Raw genomic sequence first — 20,975 nt, forward strand, 5'->3', positions numbered from 1 at the left:
ACTACCCTACACTACACAAACACCACAACACTACCCTAAACCCTAACATGCTACTCCCTGCACGACCCTCTCCCTTCCCCCAGCCCTGTCCCTATACTCTAACACTATCCTGCATGACCCCACTACCCTAAACCCTAAAACACTACACTACACTACAAAACCAAAAAACTACCATAATCCCTAAAATACTACCCCCGCACAACCCTCCTCCTACCCCCTGTCCATTCCTACACTCAAACACTACCCTGCACGACGCCCAACACTACTCTAAATCCTAAACCACTACACTACACTACGCAAACACCACAACACTACCCTAAACCCTAACACGCTATCCACAGCACAACCCTTCCTCTTCCCCAGTCCTGTCCCTATACTCTAACATTACCCTGCATAACCCCCCTACACTACCCTAAACCCTAAAACACCACCCTACACTACACAAACACCACACCACTACCTTAAACCCTAAAACACTCCCCCCCTGCACGACCCCCAGTCCGGCCCCTACACTTTAACACTACACTGCACGACCCCCTCAACACTACCCTAAACCCAAAAACACTTCCCTATACTACACAAACACCACAACACTACCCTAAACCCTAAAACACTACTCCCAGCACGACCTTCCCCCAACCCCTAATCCGGTCCCTACACTCTAACTCTACACTGCACGACCTCTCCGACACTACCCCAAATCCTATAACACAACCCTACACTACACAAACATTACTAAACTACTTCAACACTACGCTAACATATAAAAAGTAACCCCCATCCCAAGCCCAATCCCCCTTACCTCTCTCTCCTCGTAGTTTCTCTCTCCTGGTTCCAGTGTCACCTGAGGGGCGGTGCACGTCGCTGTGAGGAAACGGAACAGCCCAGTTTTCTCCCAACAATGTGGATAACCATTACATTGCATGCGTTTTAAAAGTGCACGCGTTATAATGATTTGCGTTGTAATAGTAGTCGTTGTTACGTTGCATGCTTTGTTACGCATGCGATGTAACAACTTGTGTGGTAACAGCCTCGTTGTCATGGCTGTTTACCGTCCTAGGTGTGGTTAAAAGCATATATTATCGGCGCGTGTGAGTGCACCATAACTGTCCTGCACTCTTTTCAAGTTAGCTTTTAACTTCACTATGTACTCCTTCTTACCCTCTGCTCCACTCACCCATTCCTCACAAAGGACAATTTAAAAACATCTGAAGAGCTCCTCCTAATTCTAGGAGTTGTAGCTCATACCACAACTTTGTTGTGGTATGAGGAGGAAACCTATGATGAAGCATGATGAAGCATGATGAAGCATGCCACATGTTGGTGGGTGAGGGGTTTTCATCCTAAAAAAAGAAAAGACTTCTTCCTACTTAAGAGTACATGCCATTTCATTTTTTTGATTATGAAAAAGCCTTTTCTTGAAATTTGTCTAACCACAGGTAATTGCTCGGAGTAGCATCCCAAGCCATCGTTCCTTTTGCTCATCCTGTCCCGGCTGTGCCACTGGAACCAGGCTATACCTGGCTGATGGGCATACACATATGGAATTTTAGGGTTCCGTCAGTGCCTCCTCTATGAGATCCTTGATGGTATTTTGTAATCTTTTTGTAGGGTCGTCATTAAAGAGCCAGTAAATCCCAGTGTTGAAAAGGAGGTTGGGAAAGGGTCTTTTGCAGTTTTCTCTAGTTTGGTGGACTTTTGCTCCCACTTTATCTGATGGTTTTGTCACTATATATCTTAATTGCATGAGTAATTTTAGTTAATCAAGCTCTTTCAGGGTTAGATTATGGAAATTGACACATTTGTGTCCATTGCTTCCACAAAGTTAATAACCACTTTCTTGAAAGCTATGAACTTTGGTGTTTAAAGACCCCCCATGCCCACAACTAGGCTCACCCAAATAACATCTTTAACCCCAGTCAGAGTTGCTATAGGGGACGATTAGGTACAGTGGAACAGTACCTTAACCCCCACTTAATTATAAGTAAATATACTGGGGCACAACTCTGCCAACTGTACCTTCATGGACTTGTTGACTGCTTTCGACAATGCCAATCTTAATCAGATTAGAGTGGTTTTACATTTCATCGGCATTTGACCTTGTAAATAGGTCCAAGCTATGGCAAATCTTATTGTACATGGGAATAGATCGGGCCCTAGTTAACCTCTTGGCGGATTTACACTCGGGACTATTGGCATCTGTCCGGGTTACCACTGAGGGGCGATGCTCTAGTCATTTTAACTCAGAACGGGGGGTTAGGCAAGGGTGTATCTTGGCCCCCCTTCTTTTTACGGTATATATTAATGCCCTAGAATCAGCATTAAAGGAGGCAACCCTTGATATTCCGCGTATAGGGGAACTTGGTATTCCAGTTCTCCTCTACGCGGACGATGCTGTCCTACTTTCATGGACGGGGATTGGACTCCAACGGCTGCTAGATGCTTTTGGACAGTTTATGGGATCCCTGGATCTTAAAATAAATGCAAAGAAGTCTCAAATAATGATGATAGGGAGGTGCAGCAGGAAGAAGCAATCTAAAACTTTTTACTGTTGCGAAGAAGAACTTTGCAGAGTGCCCACATTCCCCTATCTTGGGATTACATTTGACGAGAGTGGGAATTGGGGCCCGCAACTTAAAAACAAAAATATCTCTCTTGCTAGAAATACTTCTGCACTCCATGGATTCTCAAAAAAACTGGGTGCAAGACCTATAGCTGCGCTGATGAAGATATATAAAGCAAAATGCATTGCAGCAGCGACCTATGGCAGCTCAATATGGGGCTATAGTCCTTTGGATTGCCTACAGGTAACAGAAAATACATTTTTGAAATCAGTTTTATCAGTCCCACAGTCCGTTCCCTCATACACTATTCATTCTGAGCTGGGGGTAGGGTTTATCTCTGACATGATAAGAATGGCTCCCGTAATATGCTGGATGAAGACCTGGTTGAACCAGGAAATCTCCTTGAACCATATTATCATGAAAGATTGTTTCCTACTAGAAAATTCCAGCAAGATTCAGTGGTTGACCTATATTAAAAATAGCTTTTTTAAACTAGGGAGACCGGAGCTTTTTTCATCCACAGAGATAATAACCTCAAGGGACATTAAACAAATTAAGGGAGCCATGGCACAGCTGATGTCTCTGGAAAGAGAGGAAATAGAGCTCAGAAAACCCACCGTAAGGGCTAATCTTATTGTTGCCAGTTTACCAGGCCCAGAAATGTATCTTAATATGGTGAACCGCCCTTACCATAGGTTTCTTTTAACTCGCTTCCGATTTAACCTGATCCACTCGAATCTTGGTCATTTTCCAAAATGGAGCACTCCTGAAAATGCATTGCTGTGCTCTTGTGACAATTTTTCCACCCAGAACACATTGCATTTTGTGATGTTCTGTGGTCACTTCACGGAATCTAGAATGACATTTTTGGTCCCAATACTAAGGGAGGCGGGGTTCCTGAAAGTTAAGCCCGCCCTCTTGTACTTGCAATTACTAAAGACTCCCCGGATCACTTTTCATGTCGCTAGCTTTTTAGTGAGTGCTGTCAGAATCAAGAATAGGAGGATGATTAATTGTACATAATGTTCATGGATGTAATTCATAAGGATGTTAAACTGACTGCTAGGGCACCCACATTGGTTGTTGTTTTTATCCTATTTATTGTGATTTTTTTAACCTATGAAATTGCTGAGAACATCTTCTTAATTGGCTTAATATTTTTCCTTTTATTAAGTGTAAAGAATGTATTTAATGTAAGTTTTTTTTCGTACCATTGTCTTTTTATGATATTGATTTATCGAAATAAAGTATTCTGACTGACTGACTGACTATAAGTAAATATACTGGGGCACAACTCTGCCAACTGTACCTTCATGGACTTGTTGACTGCTTTCGACAATGTCAATCTTAGTAAGATTAGAGTGGTTTTACATTTTTTTATAGGGGTGCTATTGTACTTTAATGGTTCTTCAATTTTGTCTTGATATCACTATCACTACACAAATGAAGGAAGGACAGTTGTACTTTTGCTGTGTTATGCCACTCAGTTTAGCTTACCAGCCATGTGTTTTACTTTTTTTTCCTACATATACTCTTACCTCAATAAAACGTTGTGTGCTGCATCTTAGATGTAAATATGATATTTTAATGTTTAGAAATTGCACTGACATCTGATACCCAGTATTCTGACAAGTAAGATACATAATAAATGGCAAGGCTACTGGATTATGATAAGCACAACACTGATGTGGATGAGGAATGTATAGAAGCCACAGATGCAAAGACCACAAGGTAATACACGTTGAATAAGACAAGGTCACAAACCATCCACATGGTTCCCCGAGAGAAGGACCCAAACAGAATATATTAATAGGCAGAATAAAGTGAACATATCTGTAATAAATTAAAGCCTGTGATGGGGCAAAGTGAATCAAAAGAACAAGCCAGTCAGAGGAGAAACACAGCCCCATAATTAAGGCACACACCGCCCTTTGTGGTTCAGTGGAATCTCCCAAAAATACTTCCAATGACAACACTCATCTGTGATGTCTTTGTGTCTCTTTCCTTGGTCACCTGAGCAAAACCCTCTCTTCCTTTGCAGCTCAGCATAGCACACTTCTCACCCCTGGTACAGGAAGGAGCAGCCCTCATCATAAGTAGCCTAGAAAATGTTGCAGGTTTTCCCCACCCCTGTAGGTACCAATTCCACAGGTGTTCCAGGAGTATCAAAACTCTGAGGGAGGGGAAAACCAGGCCTCCAGTATTGGTAATGGTGTTGGGATGTGGACACTGCGGCTCTCAGAATAAGCACAGGCACTCCATGAGAGGGGGCACATGGCCAATAAATGGTGTAGTGGGAAGCAGGAAAATGCTGACACCGACCTGAGCAGCATGAAGGCAGTGAGAGCAAAGGGTCAGACAATGCCTACAGCTGCTGAGGAGCCGGGTTTTAGCTTCAGGGGGGTGTTTGGGGTGCTACCCTGCCCAAATAAATGTATTTTTGGATGAATAGTTGGGTACAGCTGCTTTCCCTTGGGTATAGTGAGGTCTCTTGGATTTCACCTCAGAATTATGCATGGACACCTTCTCATCTCTGTTTTGAAAGTCCGAAAAAGTTTTTTTTATTTTAAAATAGTGTGTTTCTATCACTTAGTACTCCTAACAGTCCACATTCCTCTCCCTTTCCACTGCCCATTAAGCTCCTCTTAAGCACCCTGCTGTTTGTTTAATGTATTTAAACATTATATGCCAGCATGAATGTCGGGAAACGGGGTGCTCACAAACCCACATTCTTAATTACCAAGCTACACCTGATGAGGATGTTAAATAGTCCCTTATGTACTTCAAGAGTGGAGTGATACACCAAACCACCACATCCAAGAGGTGGAGTGATACACAAAACAGCTAAAGTATTACATTAGAGAACTACGGGGCATATTACCAAGGGCAAGTATCGCCGCTTTTTCAGCGAATTGTGCCGAGAAAGCGGCGATACTGCTAGAGCCCTATTCACAAGGGCATTTTAAAGCCTGGCGCAAGCCCACTTTGCATGTCGGCAATAAACATCGCTAATAACATGCAAAGTGTGCGTTCCCAAGTCCAACCACATGTAAAATGTGGTTGGAGGTGGGAACACCCTATTACCAAGGCAGGCGTTGGGTGAGGCAGACCGTCTCCCAACGCCTGCTCTGACCAGGTGTTAGGGCATTGATAACATGGGGGTGTGGATCATAACGCTGAATCCACCCCCCGTATTATCAAGGCCCACATTAGCGCGTGAAAACAACGTTTGTTGTCATGCGCTAATGTGCCATATCGCCGACTATCACCGGATTTCTATTCGCCTGCCTGATGCGCATTGATAATTGCACGCTAAAACGGCGATGAAATCCGGCGATAGCCGGCGATACGGAAATGTGCGTTGTGCGTTTTACAACGCACTCCTCGGTAATATGCCCCACTACTCCTCTGGCTGACCCAAGAAGCAATTGTCAATACCTCGAGCCATTGGCTGAAACAGGTTGACCCAAATGAGCCTGTAGTTTAATGGGGTGACCCGAAGACCTCTCCACGTATCTTGTAAGCAGCTGATGTGGAAGACAGCTGCACTTGCAGCACAGACCTGATAAGCCAAAGTGATAAATTAAAATATGTATGATACATGTTAAAATAATAGTACCAGTGAGCGAGGTCAACAAGAATCACTGGCCAAGTCATTGCAGCAGAATTCACAAATGCTGCTCTAATAAAAGAATGAGAGCAGGATACTCCTGTAGGAATATTTTGGCCCAACTTCCATCACTTTCAACCCACCTTCCTTGTATTCTGGTTGTCAAGCACAATAAGCCTGCCCATATGCCATAGCTTTACCTGTGGCCCACACAACACTGTCACATGTCCCCTAAATGTCTCTGAGTGGCTGGGGGAGATGGCGTTACTTTGGAGCCTAATCTCTGCAGTTTCTGGGGATTGACCGTGCGGAGCTTGATTCACATTGATTTTGCTATGAGTATGTGTGACTTACTCCTGAAGTACTCCTTGCTTACTCCTGACATTCATCAGTAAGAGAGGAGTACTACAACCATAAGTCGCAAATACTCAAGCACCAGTCTTAGTGACGTTTTCTATTGTTTACTGAACTACATCCCACTGTGATCTCAAGTGCTGGTGGAACTGCTCTGCACAGTTCTAGTGCCTTGAAATAAAAATGCCTTTACATTAGGGGTGAGCGTGACTCGTGTACTTCAGTGTAGCATAAGCACGTGGAATTATCTAAAAAATCTGCGCGATTACCCTTAAAATATATAAGAAGAGTAATTATGCATTTAGCGCTATTTATTAGCACAAATATTCCCACTCATGTCCAAAATGGATGCAAGAATGCATTTTGCTCTAAGAAACAACGCTAAAGCAGCAAAACACAAATAGAGAGTGTAAGTGGCCACTCAAGCTTGCTCAATGTGCTCTCGCATTAGGTTTGTTTGCCCCAAATTATTCATAATTATGCCAGGAGGATTATTTGTATAATTATCAGTAATTCTGTATCAAATAGTAATGCAGAATCACCCAAATTAATCTGGTGTAATTGAATTTGCACCCAAGCCTAACTTTACATATGATTTATTAACTGCCTGCTTCTTTTCAATCTCTCACACTATGTCAAGTGAGCTGACATAGTTCAGGCTACATTTACCAATAAACCCCCCCCCCAAAATTATTAAATAAATACTCAAAAACTGTTGCTGGAGAGTGTTATTTTTCGCCTGCCACATATGTGTCCAAGCTTGCAGATGAAAGTGTTAATGTGATGTTGGATGAGCTGATGGTAGGGGCAGATGATCAAAGATATTGTTAGATTGATAATTATGTCAAGTTATGGAACTGGATTTCTGAATATACAAGTTTACCAACCAGTGAAAATGTGAGGGAAAGGCCACCATTGTTTTACGAAGAAGTTACATGCACTGCCCAAATTCACCTCAGCAGAACATAAAGGTAATAGAAAATATGTAAACATTTTGTGAAAATCTACAGCTGATGATGTGAAAATGGACTGGGCAGACAGAAAATGAGAAGTCAATGATTGTTGAGTATTCCTGAGAGTGGTGGAGCATGATTTAAGAAAGAAGAAATGCAAGAAAACAGGTGTGGGGATACTAAGTGAAAGTAGTTATTTGTTCACTCAAAATACCAACAGTGACTTGCATAGACCTGGTCAGTGGGAGGTGACGTACGTCATCTATACTTACATTCATCAGAGATGCATTCTTGTGCTTGTCATTATCTCCACTGACTAAAGCTGCATCTGCAGTGAGATACCTCATAGGTATCTGTGGTGTGGGGAGATTCCTCATGGGTATCTGTGGAGTGGGGAGATTCCTCATGGGTATCTGTGGAGTGGGGAGATTCCTCATGGGTATCAGTGGTGTGGTGGGATACCTCACTGGTATATGCCGTGAGATACCTTCCGGGTACCTGTCATCAGAGAACTCATGGGTACCTGTGGTGTGGTGGGATACCTCATGGACATATGTGGTGAGATACCTCACCGACAGCTGTGGTGAGACAGCGCAGGGGTATCTGCGGTGAGGTATGGAGAGATACCTCATGGGCATCTGTGAAGAGATACCTTATGGGTATCTGTTGTTAAATACCTCAATGCTATCCACAGTGAGATTCCTCATGGTTATCCACAGTGATATGCCTCATGGTTATCCGCAGTGAGATACCTCAACGATATCGGTGGTGAGATTCCTCAAGGTTGTTTGTGGGGGGGATTCCTCACAGGTATCTGCAGGTAGATACCTCATACCAGGAGCTGGTCAATCCTGGTACACTGTGCTTGAAGGGAATCCATTTATTGAATGAGAACACTCCTGGACCCATAAGGAAGGAGTATTTGCAAGACAGCAACTCTACCAATTGATTAGACCGTCAACAGAGTGCTCCTCCACCATTCACAAATGGATGCCAGCTGCCTCTACCATGCACAATGTTTGGACACTCAAATTGATGTTCAGAAAGGCAGTGGATTGAAAACAGCTCCATTATACTGTACACCTGTTGATATTTCCACTGCCCTGGGTAATGCTGATGCTGTAATTCTTTGGGTTAGATTAGGGAATTGTGATACACCCCCCAAGCCCTTTTGTCTGTAGGGTATTGAGGCCCTAGAAAAATGTAGGAAACAAATGATTATTAATGTGAAGAGGGAAAGGATCATGGAATAGGTTTTGGAAATGGGTGGCATTGGTATGTCTGCAGGTGCAGGATGAAAATCTGGAGGAGGTATAAAAGGATCAGGAAAGGGATTAGAATAAACCATGAACTCATGTATTAGAGGCTCTAAAAACCCTTATAAGAGGACATTTGGAATAACTGTTGTTGAAGGCCTCCAAATACAAATTCTAAGTGTCAGAGGGGCATATTATCAAGCAGGGCGTTAAAAATGATCGCCGTTTTAGCGGCAGAAAACTGCCGCTAAAGCAGCGATAATTGGCTTGATAATGTGCCCTTATGAATTCCCATAGAAGCCCAGGTTAACACCAGAACCTGAACTTCTATGGGAATTCACAAGGGCGTATTACCAGCCCATTATCGCCGTTTTTAGCAGCAGTTTTCTGCCGCTAAAACGGCGATAATTTTAACGCCCTGCTTGATAATATGCCCCAGATTTGCTAACTCTGCACCATTGGTGTCACAGTGTATAGTTGGGATTTACTTTCCAGCACAGGAAAGTAACCGGAATGTCACACAAAGGAGTGCTTTGCACTAATTTGCAAGCTGGAGAACCAGAGGTGGTACATGAGCATTCTCATGCAACTCATACATTGTGATGCTAAGCTCTATCAACCAAAAATATTAGACATGCCACTATTGTGCAAGGATGTGCATAAAGTGCAAGGGAGAGAAAAATAGTATCATATCCTAGTAGATATGGCACAATTCTGCACTGACTGTTTCACACAATGTAGCAGATCAACCTTGATTCACTTCTCCCACCTCCCCAGCATCTTGTAAGGACGACGCTTGTGGCCAGTGATGAGGATAAATGAACTTAGGATGTCAGGAGAAAAGGTGTGACAGACATTTGTGGGTCTGCAGAGACTACCTCCTCTGCAGCAGATTCATTCAGAATGATGGTTAATTTGATCACTGCAGATGCTTATGTGTGTGTAACCAAAAACACAACTGAATCCTGGTTGGTGGAATGGGGAATAGTGACTTTTGTATTTATAGTGCTACATGGGGCTGCCCTGTTATCATACAATATGTGAGATATTAGTGATAGAAATGCCAATCTTAATATATGTGAAATACAGTGAGATGAAAAATGTGTATATGATCTACACCCTTTGACCTACAATAGAATCCTATCCTAAAAAACTGACAAAGAATCCTGCAATAATCAGTGGCCAGTCTGACAGGGCATTACATGATACAGGACACGTTGTCCTCTTACCCGTCACAGGTTACTGGCCGGGGCTCCACGTGAAATGTTGGCTCCAAGGAGATGAATGTTGACTGTATGACGAAGGATCCTCCAATGATGATATCCCCCTCCCTGGAGTAGGAGTCCTGTTTCCAGATATGTAGGTCACAAGGAGGGTTCTGGATACCCTCACCCACAAAGCAGAGAAGGAAAAACACTGTGCACACAGTGAGGAACATTGGTGCTCTGGTGGACTCCAATGCCTCAGTTGAGGGTTTCCTTATGTAAAGAATCACTAAGGCCAACATTAACAACAAATATGGGTCTAAACCCAGGGCGTAAGTGGAGCTTGAGAAGCGGGTGCCTACATTGAATATCAGCAGTATGCCCAGGCAGCTTGCAGCTTGCAAAGGCAGTCACTAGCAAGCTGCATGAGGCAGCTCTTTTTAAAAGACCAGCCACAGGGCAGAGTTTGATAATCACTGAAGGTCCAAGACCTGAGGCCTAAGGTAGGAAGAAAGCTGCAGAAGGATTCTGACTGGAACCAACAATATATTCCTTAAAAGAATTACAGTGTCTTCAAAGATCAGTTATTCATTCTTGGGATTTCATTAGCTGCCTTTCTCTGTAGTGAGGCTGTAATCACACCTTGACACCTTCTGATGCCAGGCTGTTGGAATGACTGACCAGAGAGTGCAATGCTGCCATCTGAGTGGCACCCTCGCCAGTTCAAGGGTTATATAGTGCCTCCCATACTCCCCCAAGGACTCAGGTGTTGCCTGAACACAGTGTCTCATGCCATTCCAAGACATCACTCCAAGGGTGAGGCAGAACTGCTTCTAATAATGGACAGTAATTACTAAATTGTGATTGGAGCTGGTGTTTTAATTATAAGTGGCAATAAATACAAGCATGAATGTTTAATTATTGTTATCATGTTTGCCTCAAGATGTGTCTTCAGAGAACAGAGGATATTGAGGGAGTCCATTATGAGAGGCAATCACATTAAGGGGAGTGCAAAAAGTATTCAATAACAAATACACATAACATATACACAGACATATACACACACACACATATATATATATATATATATATATATATATATATATATATATATATATATATATATATATTCACTGAAAAAACCATAGGTTATAGACCATATATAGTTAGGAATTAGCATTTACAAAACCTTGAAAATTCACTGAAAAAACCATAGGTTATACACCATATATAGTTAGGAATTAGCATTTAAAAAACCTTATTTTACTCACACAAAACCAATGAAATTCCATATATAGTTAGTTGTACTAACTATATATCGCGCACCCGCAATCCACTGCTGATCATGTCACATATTACATCATTCATGACATGGTCAGTGACATCACTGATGACATCACTGATGACATCTCAAATGACATCACTGATGACATCACTGATGACATCTCATTGGACAAGAAATCAGAATTCAGAACTCCTTAAAGTTAACTTACTTTCCATGACGTCAAAGGATGTCCTATGAACAGCTTACACTCTTTTGTGCTGTTATTACTTTCAGCCCGCCACTTTCTGAAAGAAAATCTCCATCGTTTTTAAAAACATGTTACATGCAATAAATGACTTCTTGCTCTCTACCACAAGTTTCCACAAGGCCAAATCTTGTCAGACCCATTTATAACTCTTGGATTTCTTGTAAGCCAATCCCGTCATTTGGCATTTCCGCAACTTTCAGAATTAAAATGTTGAAGATCATTTTCACAATCCTGGAATAGTAATATCTTCCCCTTCTTGCTCAGTCATGTTCTACATTTCCTATGACACTGATACTGCTTACTATGAAGCAGACTTACACTAACTCTATGACTACTACAATTATTTAATTCTCTACATCACTTTCAATCACAAAGCAATGTAAAACAGTAGACAGCGTTGCAGACTTACATTCCCTCTACTCTATGTTTTGATTGGCTGCTTCAATTAGCTTATAAAAAGAAATAGTTTTTCTGAACTCATTCAAAGTGCACTTATTTCTCCATGACGTCCAGTCTTATGGTTAGAAGTTATGTCTCTGAACTACACTTATCCTCAAGGCCAAATTGTGTAGGAGCCATTAGAACTTCTTGAAATTCCACAGAGCACATCCCGAGATTATTTCCCTAAAATTTTGGTTTTAAAAACACCAGGTAAGAGTTTTTAAGGTCATACAGCAATTTTTTTTTGAAAATTAAAACAGAATCGTTGCAGAATGACCAGCCATTTCTAGACTTTAAATAAGCTGTGTAATGTCCTGATGTTATTGAAGGGCCGTCATGATATATAATTGCTGCAGTTACAAAAGTCCTTCCTGATATTGACAACTGCGAAGCTACAAAATTTTTAATTAAAGTTGTCAATTTTGTTCCATCAGGCCTACATCGTTGGAACATTAAAATGACATACTGGCCATATGTTCGTATAAATAATGTGGACATCATTTCAGATTTACATTGGCTACACTCCATGTTGTGATCAGCTGCTTTTACTAGCTTATTAAAGGAGACTGATTTACTGTCTGGCAAAGTTAAATATATAAATCTTTCTGAGTCTACACTAGTAGTACTTGATACCATACAGTTCTCGCAGTCATGCTGCCATTGATAAGAAAGCCCAAACAGCTGATCTACATCTACACCTTCAGCATGCAATACATCAAGCATATACATTAAAAACTCCTGACAATCTTGCTGAATATTTTGAGAGAATTGTGTTTGGCCTGAACATCTGTCTAACAGATTTCGAATTTCAGACACACTTTCTATGTTTCTTCTATCGGTGCTACATTTCTCTAACACAGAATTTAACAAACTGCAAAATCTTTGATCAGAATTGACCACAATCTCTTCTTTTACATTTTCTAGAGAAAACAAAACATTAACCACTACATTAGCATAGCAGTTGACACCAGAACTGTTTTCAAATTGAAAACCAACAACATCTTCAACAGAATCCTTTTTGTTTCTGCTTGTAATTTTAGGTTCATCGACTTTTCGTCTTTTTGCTACAACCTCCCCAGTATTGGTCACATTTCTTCGTTTCCGGCCTACCACACGTTTCTCAAACAAAGGATACTGAAGCAAATGTGGCGCATACTCTCTTCTTAACCTATTGTATTCCTTAACACAATCTAGATCCGCACAAATGTTTGTGACATCACACTCAATCAAGTACAATCCCGATAAAGTTCTAACTCGTGACAATGCCACATATGCCATACCCTCCTTGAACACAGAACTGCCAATATTCACCAATGCACAGTCTACACTTAAACCTTGCGATTTATGGATTGTCACCGCATATGCCAAGCAAACAGGAAACTGCTTACGGCGAACATATAAGTCTTTTACAAGCAAAAATCTAGCAGAGCAACGACCAATTAGCTGTACTTCCTCAATGCCATCAAATTTAATTTTTAAAAATTCAATTCCATCTCTATTTCTGTATTTCACAAAATCAACAACATTACCCATTGATCCATTTACCAGACCTCTTTCAACATGTAAATTCCTTCTTAAAATTATACGGCAGTTTAAGCACACATTCAGAGTCTTTTCAAAACCTGCAGTTTTAGATATACTCTTCTCTAATGAATCCAATTTTGTTTTCAGATTCTCAGACAAAATAATTGTTGATCCCATATGCTCTACTCTGTCAATAGCTTCCAGTTTCACAATCTCTTGCTTTTCTAAATGCAACATTTTGTTGTTAAATTTGGCACATTCTGCAAGAGTTGGCATCAAACATATTCCAGATTTCTTCTCAGTAATTTTCTGAAAAATATTCTCAGGCACAACATCTTGTTCTGGATATAAATTTGACAGTAATCGTGCATGTAAAGCTTCTTTCCCATGCTCGGTCACTTTTCCAATTCTAACATCTTGTAGAATAGTCTTGTAAACTTCATCCTTCGCCTGACGCATATTTTCATGCAGTTCAGCATAATTGAAGTTTAACCATATATTGACGTTGCCAATGCTGCCTAGGCACTTCCTGGTATCTTCATGCGTGAGCATTTTGAACACAGGTTGCCCTTTCACTGGTGTCAGCTGCAGAAGATCTCCGAAAACAATGATGTGTTTGCCACCAAATAACACATCATACTCTGTTTTGAGAACTTCTTGCATTCTCAAATGCACAAAGGCAAGCATGACATTGGAAACCATGCTTACTTCGTCAATGATAAGAAGTTTCATTTTCCTCAAGATTCTTGAAACTTCAAAACAAGCATCTCCAGATAGCTTGTGATATTGTAATTTGTTGTCATGCTCCACTGGCAGCATCAGTAAACGATGTAAAGTAATCCCTTTAATATTATGTGCTGCCAGTCCAGTTGGAGCAGTGACAACACAAGACAGCGATGACTCTGTCCTTTCCTGCAAATAGCATGAAATTGCTTTAATGAGGAAACTTTTTCCAGTTCCCGCTTCTCCACTCACGTACAGTCGGACAGGCTTCAACGACGTACATGAGCACTCTTTCTTATCATGACTTAATCCATGATCAATTTGCATGGTAACTTCGTCATATATTTTCCTCTGCTCAACGTTGAGTTGTCTTTCCAACTCTTCTAAGTTAACGGCATCCTCTTGAGCATGTGCCATGGCTCTTTCCACTTCATTCATAGCAGTGGCAGCTTCATTTTCAATAACAGGTCCTCCTAGTGGATCCTGACTCAATGAAGCAGAACTCTGACTGTCCTGAGAACTGTCTCTGGCAATCTCGGCTGCAATCGTTGCTTCCTGCTCAATTTCCGCATTCAACATTTCTACATATTTGGGAAAAGCAGGACATTCTATGGTCTCCTTGGCGGCATTGAAAGAGTCTTCGTAACAGAGGAAATCTCCAAGCAGTTCCTCTTCTGCACGCCAAGGCTTGAAAAGTTGCAAAAGTGCTAAATAGAAAAACTCCTTTTTTTCAGGAGATTCGCCACTCAATTTTCGATGGTTTACCAAGTGGCATTTTCTTTGCTTGACCAGACATCCCTCACTTCCTATTACAGCATACACTCCTTTCTCAGTATCTTCTTTGATGTTCCTCTTGAATATGTAATTTTGAAGAACCTCATACAGACAAACATTCTCGAGGTGACTGCTTCTATTTGGATAATATGTATCCAACATGTTGGTCTTCAAAATGTCGGTACTGTTTGGCTCCTTTTCCGCCAAATACTCAATTTCCCGCACAGGTTTGAGAACTCGATTACGCGTTGCAGCAAGACCAAGACTCACCCAAACGATACTCCTGGACTTGGCATAGAGACTTGCTGAAGACAACCGGTCAGAGCATTCGTAAGCTCCGATTTCTCGATGCGACAACATCTTCAGACTGAAACTGTACAACTTCTTGCTGAGGCTCTTTTCATGGGAAATGTCCTCCCACATATCCTTCAATTCTGTCTTCTCTTTTTTGGTGATGTAAGACGTCACATACCGAGCCACAGCCATACAGTTATCAGCCACAAACTGTATATCCATGTTAGCATTCCACATGGACAAAATCACCGGGTTGTAGTCGTTGATGTACTTGGACTCTTCGTTCCTCTTCAAATTGTATGTGTTTTTAGGTGATTTCTTCATGACATTGTGTCGCAGCGAAGACATCAAACTGTTTACTCTTCCTTTAGAAATCACCGGTCGTGGAAAGCCGAAACGACATTTGGTGTAGAACTTGTCCTTGTTTCGGAATTTACGACGGCAGTACTTTCCACATCGATGGCTTTGGAAACGCAGAACTTTTTCTCTTAGGCTTTTCTTCTCCTTTGCGTTTGGAACAGCACACGTAGAATACTGTTGGATGAAACTCATGACTGAGTCTTCTGGATCCGTTCCAAATTTAGGTGCATCCTTGATCCACAGCAACATATGTATATGAGGAGCACCTCTTGCTTGGTACTCCTTTCTCCAGAAGAAATCCAACACCTCTCCAAGAGGTGGATTCTTCTTATTCATGATGAAAGACATCATAGCTTCAAATCTATGATTGAAGTACCTACATACATTGACTGGATCCAAAGAGCACAGTTCTCCGGGTGTCTTGAATTCGATGTTATCTACGTTAGCATTTGCCTCTCGTAGAAATTCAAGTAAGTCTTCCCAGCCATACTCGGCACAGCTCAGAGTGAGGAACCATGTGGGAGTACCTAAGTTCCTCAGCATACATTTTAAATCACCATGACGACGGTACCAGTACTCATTAGTACCACGCTGACACGCCATGAGATTAATCAGGTGAGAATCCAAAATACTGTCTTGGACATTGACTTTATCCATAAAGTCACTTGCCGAGATGTTTTGCATGTGTATACCACTTTTCAAGATGTGGTTCACTGCATATGACAGTCCAGACAGATCGCTTTCAAACAGGAGATGAAACAAATAAGGAATGCATTGTCGAAACCTAGCATCTCCTGCATACAATCGCAAAGTCCGGTATTCAGAAGCAGGAATTTGATGAGGTCGCTCATCATATCTTCCTCCCTGACCTGTTGGAAAAAGCTGTGGGAAACACCGAGCTTCCAAACTTTCCTCCCAAACACTAATGGGACTCCCTTTCGCTTGTTTCATTTGAAACAACTCAATAGCATTCCCCATGACTTCCTTGGAATGCAAAGGATGAACACTATAATGTTCATATATTTCTTCACTAGTACAGGGTTCTACTTTCTCAATTTGACCAGCACACAAATCGCTGTCCTCTTCCTCACTTACTTCCTCTTCTGCAACATATACATTTTTATAGTATTTATTATATTTTTTCAAATACAATGTTGCCCTTTTGACTTTCCTAACATCTACTAAATCTTGCCATATTTTCTTATTCTTTGTCGGAACCCCATTAACTAAGATAACAAGAGGTTCCTCTTCCACTTTTTCTACTCCAATTGTGTTAATGTTTTTCTTCAAATCTAGAGGCAAATAAACAACTCTTCCCTTTAATCCTCTCTGTAAATCTGATGGAGGCAATTTCCCTGTCTTTGGCTCCATTCTTACAATAGCCTGAAAGGGATGGATACTTTGAATCAAAATAGATTCATAAGTATTTAAATCCTTCAATTCAGAAGGAATCTCAACCAATTCCAGATTATTATGAACTGCTCTAGCAGGCATCTGGTTTTGATTTAATTTGCAACAACAATAAGTACACACACGTTGATCCAATCCCAAATCAAAACAATTTTCTACCATCAAGTATGTTGCGAAATCCTTCCATTCACTATTATTTTCCCTTTCACTTTTTGCATATAAATCCACTAACTTAGTCTGATTCTTATAATAAGTGCGTCGACAACACACACAAGTGAAATTAGGCCTCTCACTTGATTTCATCTGAAACGTCGCAATTTCCCTCTGGAAATGATCTGTACTGGAAACCTGTACACTATCTTCCACATTACCCTCTTCTTCTGGGTCAATTTCAACATTCTCCTCTTTACTTCCAAAGTAACAAAACTCAATTTCTTCACATATGTTCTTCACATCTATTTCAGAACCATGCAAAAGAGCAGCGCATAATTGTTTAAGCATAATTGCTGGACTCTTAGCATAATACAACATTCTAACTAATTTCCTCACTTTATTATGATGCACTGCTAGCATCCTGAAATGATGAAAAACACTCTGGCATACTCTCCTGGAAAGACAAGCCAGTGAATGACCATGCAAACCTGTCACTTCTCTCACTCTGCAAGGATCTAATTCTTGCAACAACCTTATTTTCTGCTTCAAACTTTTCTTATTAAATGACCGTACAAAATCACAAAGCAAATTGATGGAATCCTGTCGCACACTACAAATACTACTACACTTCCAGGTGTAGACCGGACCCTTAGCACGTCTTCCTAAAACCTCATTACCTAACACCTCTTCTGTCTCTGTTGTCACAAGTTTTTCTTTTTCAACTGGACAACCATCTTTCACTTCATAAGCACGACCACTGGTGTCAACTGCATGCACCAAATCATTATCCTGGAAATAACTCTCCTCATTAAAAAATGCCTCACAGCTTGAACTATGCATCCATTCTCCAGAAAAAACTTCACAAAAATTACTACGATTAACTATTCTCTTCCATCTACTATTTCTTTTGAAATCATAAATTGCCTTGTTTAGCTTCCTAATTCTATTGATTATCAAAATAAATAACTTACGTTTAATTTCAAATGCCTGATCAATAACTTTCTCAACTTTTTTTTTCTCTTATAAAAAACCACTTTCTGTTGACCTTTCTTAATATTTTTTAACAAATTGCCAATTATCCTGTTGCGGAACATTCGTTTACGAATGTCCCTAAACTGTTGTTTCCTTCTACTATCATGCACAGAGTTATCTCTTGCTCTAGCAGTAACATTTTTGATTGGCCTTTCCTTTCCATTTGAATTGGTTCTCTTTTTCTGGACTGAAACATTTTCTGTAGTAATATTTTTTTTACTACACATATTTCTTATGAAATATTTTGTGCTCTTACCCGGTGCTTTCTTCGTGACTTGACAAATCTTTTTGTTAGAGGACTGCTGCTTATTTTGTTTCACCTGCTGTCTTTGACGTTTTGCAGCCTTTCTCTGTCTTTCTATTGTTGGCATGGTGAAATCTTGAAATGATCTGCAGTTGAATCTGTGGTAAAATATAATAAAAAATGTTATTAACCACTATTACCAAACAGTAAATCAATAACAGTGATCAAAAACTTAACACACTACTTGACATTTTAAATAGAAGATTTTTTAGTCCTTGGCAAATTTACAATACAGAAATAGCAGAAAAGAAATGACATTTATATTTATGTTACCTGTGCTATTTTATATGTGAATCTGATCTAATTTTATGAGCATATTTTAATATTTTATTGAAGACACTACACATAACCTGTTTTTGAAGGTGTCTTTATTTTTAAATTAAACGGTTTACATTTTTACTTTTTATTAATTATAAATTTTAAAAATAAATGTTTATAGTTCCATAGGCTCAAGCAGGTCAGCTTCCCACCCTATGTCATATAATTCGGACAAATCTGCATCCTCATCACGCTCTTCTTCATCCTCAGGATTTAAATCATCCAAGGGATCAACATCCACTGATGTTTCAATTACGAGTTCAATGATGAGGTCAAAATCAACTGATTGCAGATTGTCGCTCATGTTGATGTTGTCTTTATCTTTAAAGAAAGATAACAACAATGAGATGTTGCAGAGTAAGAGACAAATCTCAGAGATTATAATAGTAAAATTGTTTAACAAGAGTAATATTTTGCATCTATTATTTAGCCATGTCCAGCAATGCTGAGCAGGTGAAGACTATGTCAAATTTTTCAGTGAACAGGACTCATCTCTTCTTAACCTTGGATAAGCCTCACCGACTCTGTGTCCCCTGCACATACTTAAATGTAAAGGGGCAGATTTATGTTAAATGGCACATCCCCAGGCATGCACCAGTTAACGTGCACCGCTGCTCTGCCACCCATGGTGTGCCGTATTTACAATCAGATAGGAGAAAGCTGCGTCAAAACCCTGCGCCTGCTTTAAGCAGGCATAGGTCTTGACGCAACATTGTGGAGATGGGGCACCCTTGAGCCTTGCTTGAGCTGCATCGCACTTGCGATACAACTCCAGCAATCACTACCTTTACAGCACAGATACGTCACGCATCTGTGCCATTTTTGCCCCATGATGCCCCGCATTGTAAATGCAGCACACCTCCTCTCACCATGTTTTCTGTCTGGATTGTTGGACATAGTTATATTCACTGGGCTCACAGGTATGCTGAGAACAGAAAATTACCTAACCTCAATTTATAAGATGTGGAAATTAAGTGGTTTGGCCACAGAGGATTAAAATGTCACCAATTGATACCATCGGTGAAAACCTTTATGCATTTGCCCAAACCTGACCTGTTAATTGTGCACTGTGGAGGTAATGATTTGGGCACTTTGACTGGGGTAGGTCTGGAAATGCTTTTAAAGGACACCTTTGAGCAATTGATGGCACTTTTTCCTCAGACTGCCTTGGTATATTCAAATATATGCCAAAGACAGAAATGGAGGTGGTCAAACCAATTTTGTCCACAAATTGAGAAGTCGAGGAAGCATGTAAACAAATCTGTTTCAGCTTACATGAGAGACCATGGAATGGGCTCCCTGTACAACAATAACTTGCGTTACTACATGCAAGATATCTACAGAGGAGATGGAGTTCACTTCTCAGATGAGGGCAATCGAATTTTCACTCTGAATTTAAGAATGTGCATTGGTACCTACTTATAAGTACCTAAATGTACCATAAACCCAAAAGCTCCTCTCAGAGCTACCCTACATCTGATCACTCACAATTGTTATTTTTCCTCTAACTTTTTTCACTAATTTTCAACAAAGTACGCTCCCTGGGACGCTACCCGGTACGCGAACCGGGAGCTAACCTCGCGAAATTTTAAAAAAAAATGTTTTTTTTTCGCACATATAAGCCTCCTCAGCCACCCTCACAAAACCTAGGGGGTCAAGATAAGTCTACCGTGCCCCCTTCTACCCATTCTGAACATTATTTGCCCTCCATTTTGTATCTTAATTCGACCGAAACACAAAATGGTGGACTCCCGTAACGCTTAAGGTTCGCGAACCGGGGCGCTCAACGGTTCGCGTACCGGGTCGCTCCCTGGGAAGCGCACCATCAAAAAAGGTGGGAAAGTAGTTCACAGAAAAGCCACTGGAGACAATTTTACCAAATATAGATTAGCTCATACTACATACCAATCCCTACCATTTTCACAAATTTGATTGGAATTCCATTTAGCCATTTAGCCTGTAGACCTCTCTAAATACCCTGAGGTAAATTACTTCACAAAACACATCTGAAGTGTTGGAATTGACAACCAATTAATATGTTACTTTCATTTTCTACTTTTTTTACCTGACATTTCATTGGTTATATACCTGAATATATATAAAGGAAGAGAAGAAAACACAGCCATTTTGACTACTACTTCTTGGTGTACATTTCAATAGTATTTTCA

This window comes from Lissotriton helveticus, chromosome 8 (assembly GCF_964261635.1).
Source record: "Lissotriton helveticus chromosome 8, aLisHel1.1, whole genome shotgun sequence".
Taxonomy (NCBI): Eukaryota; Metazoa; Chordata; class Amphibia; order Caudata; family Salamandridae; genus Lissotriton; species Lissotriton helveticus.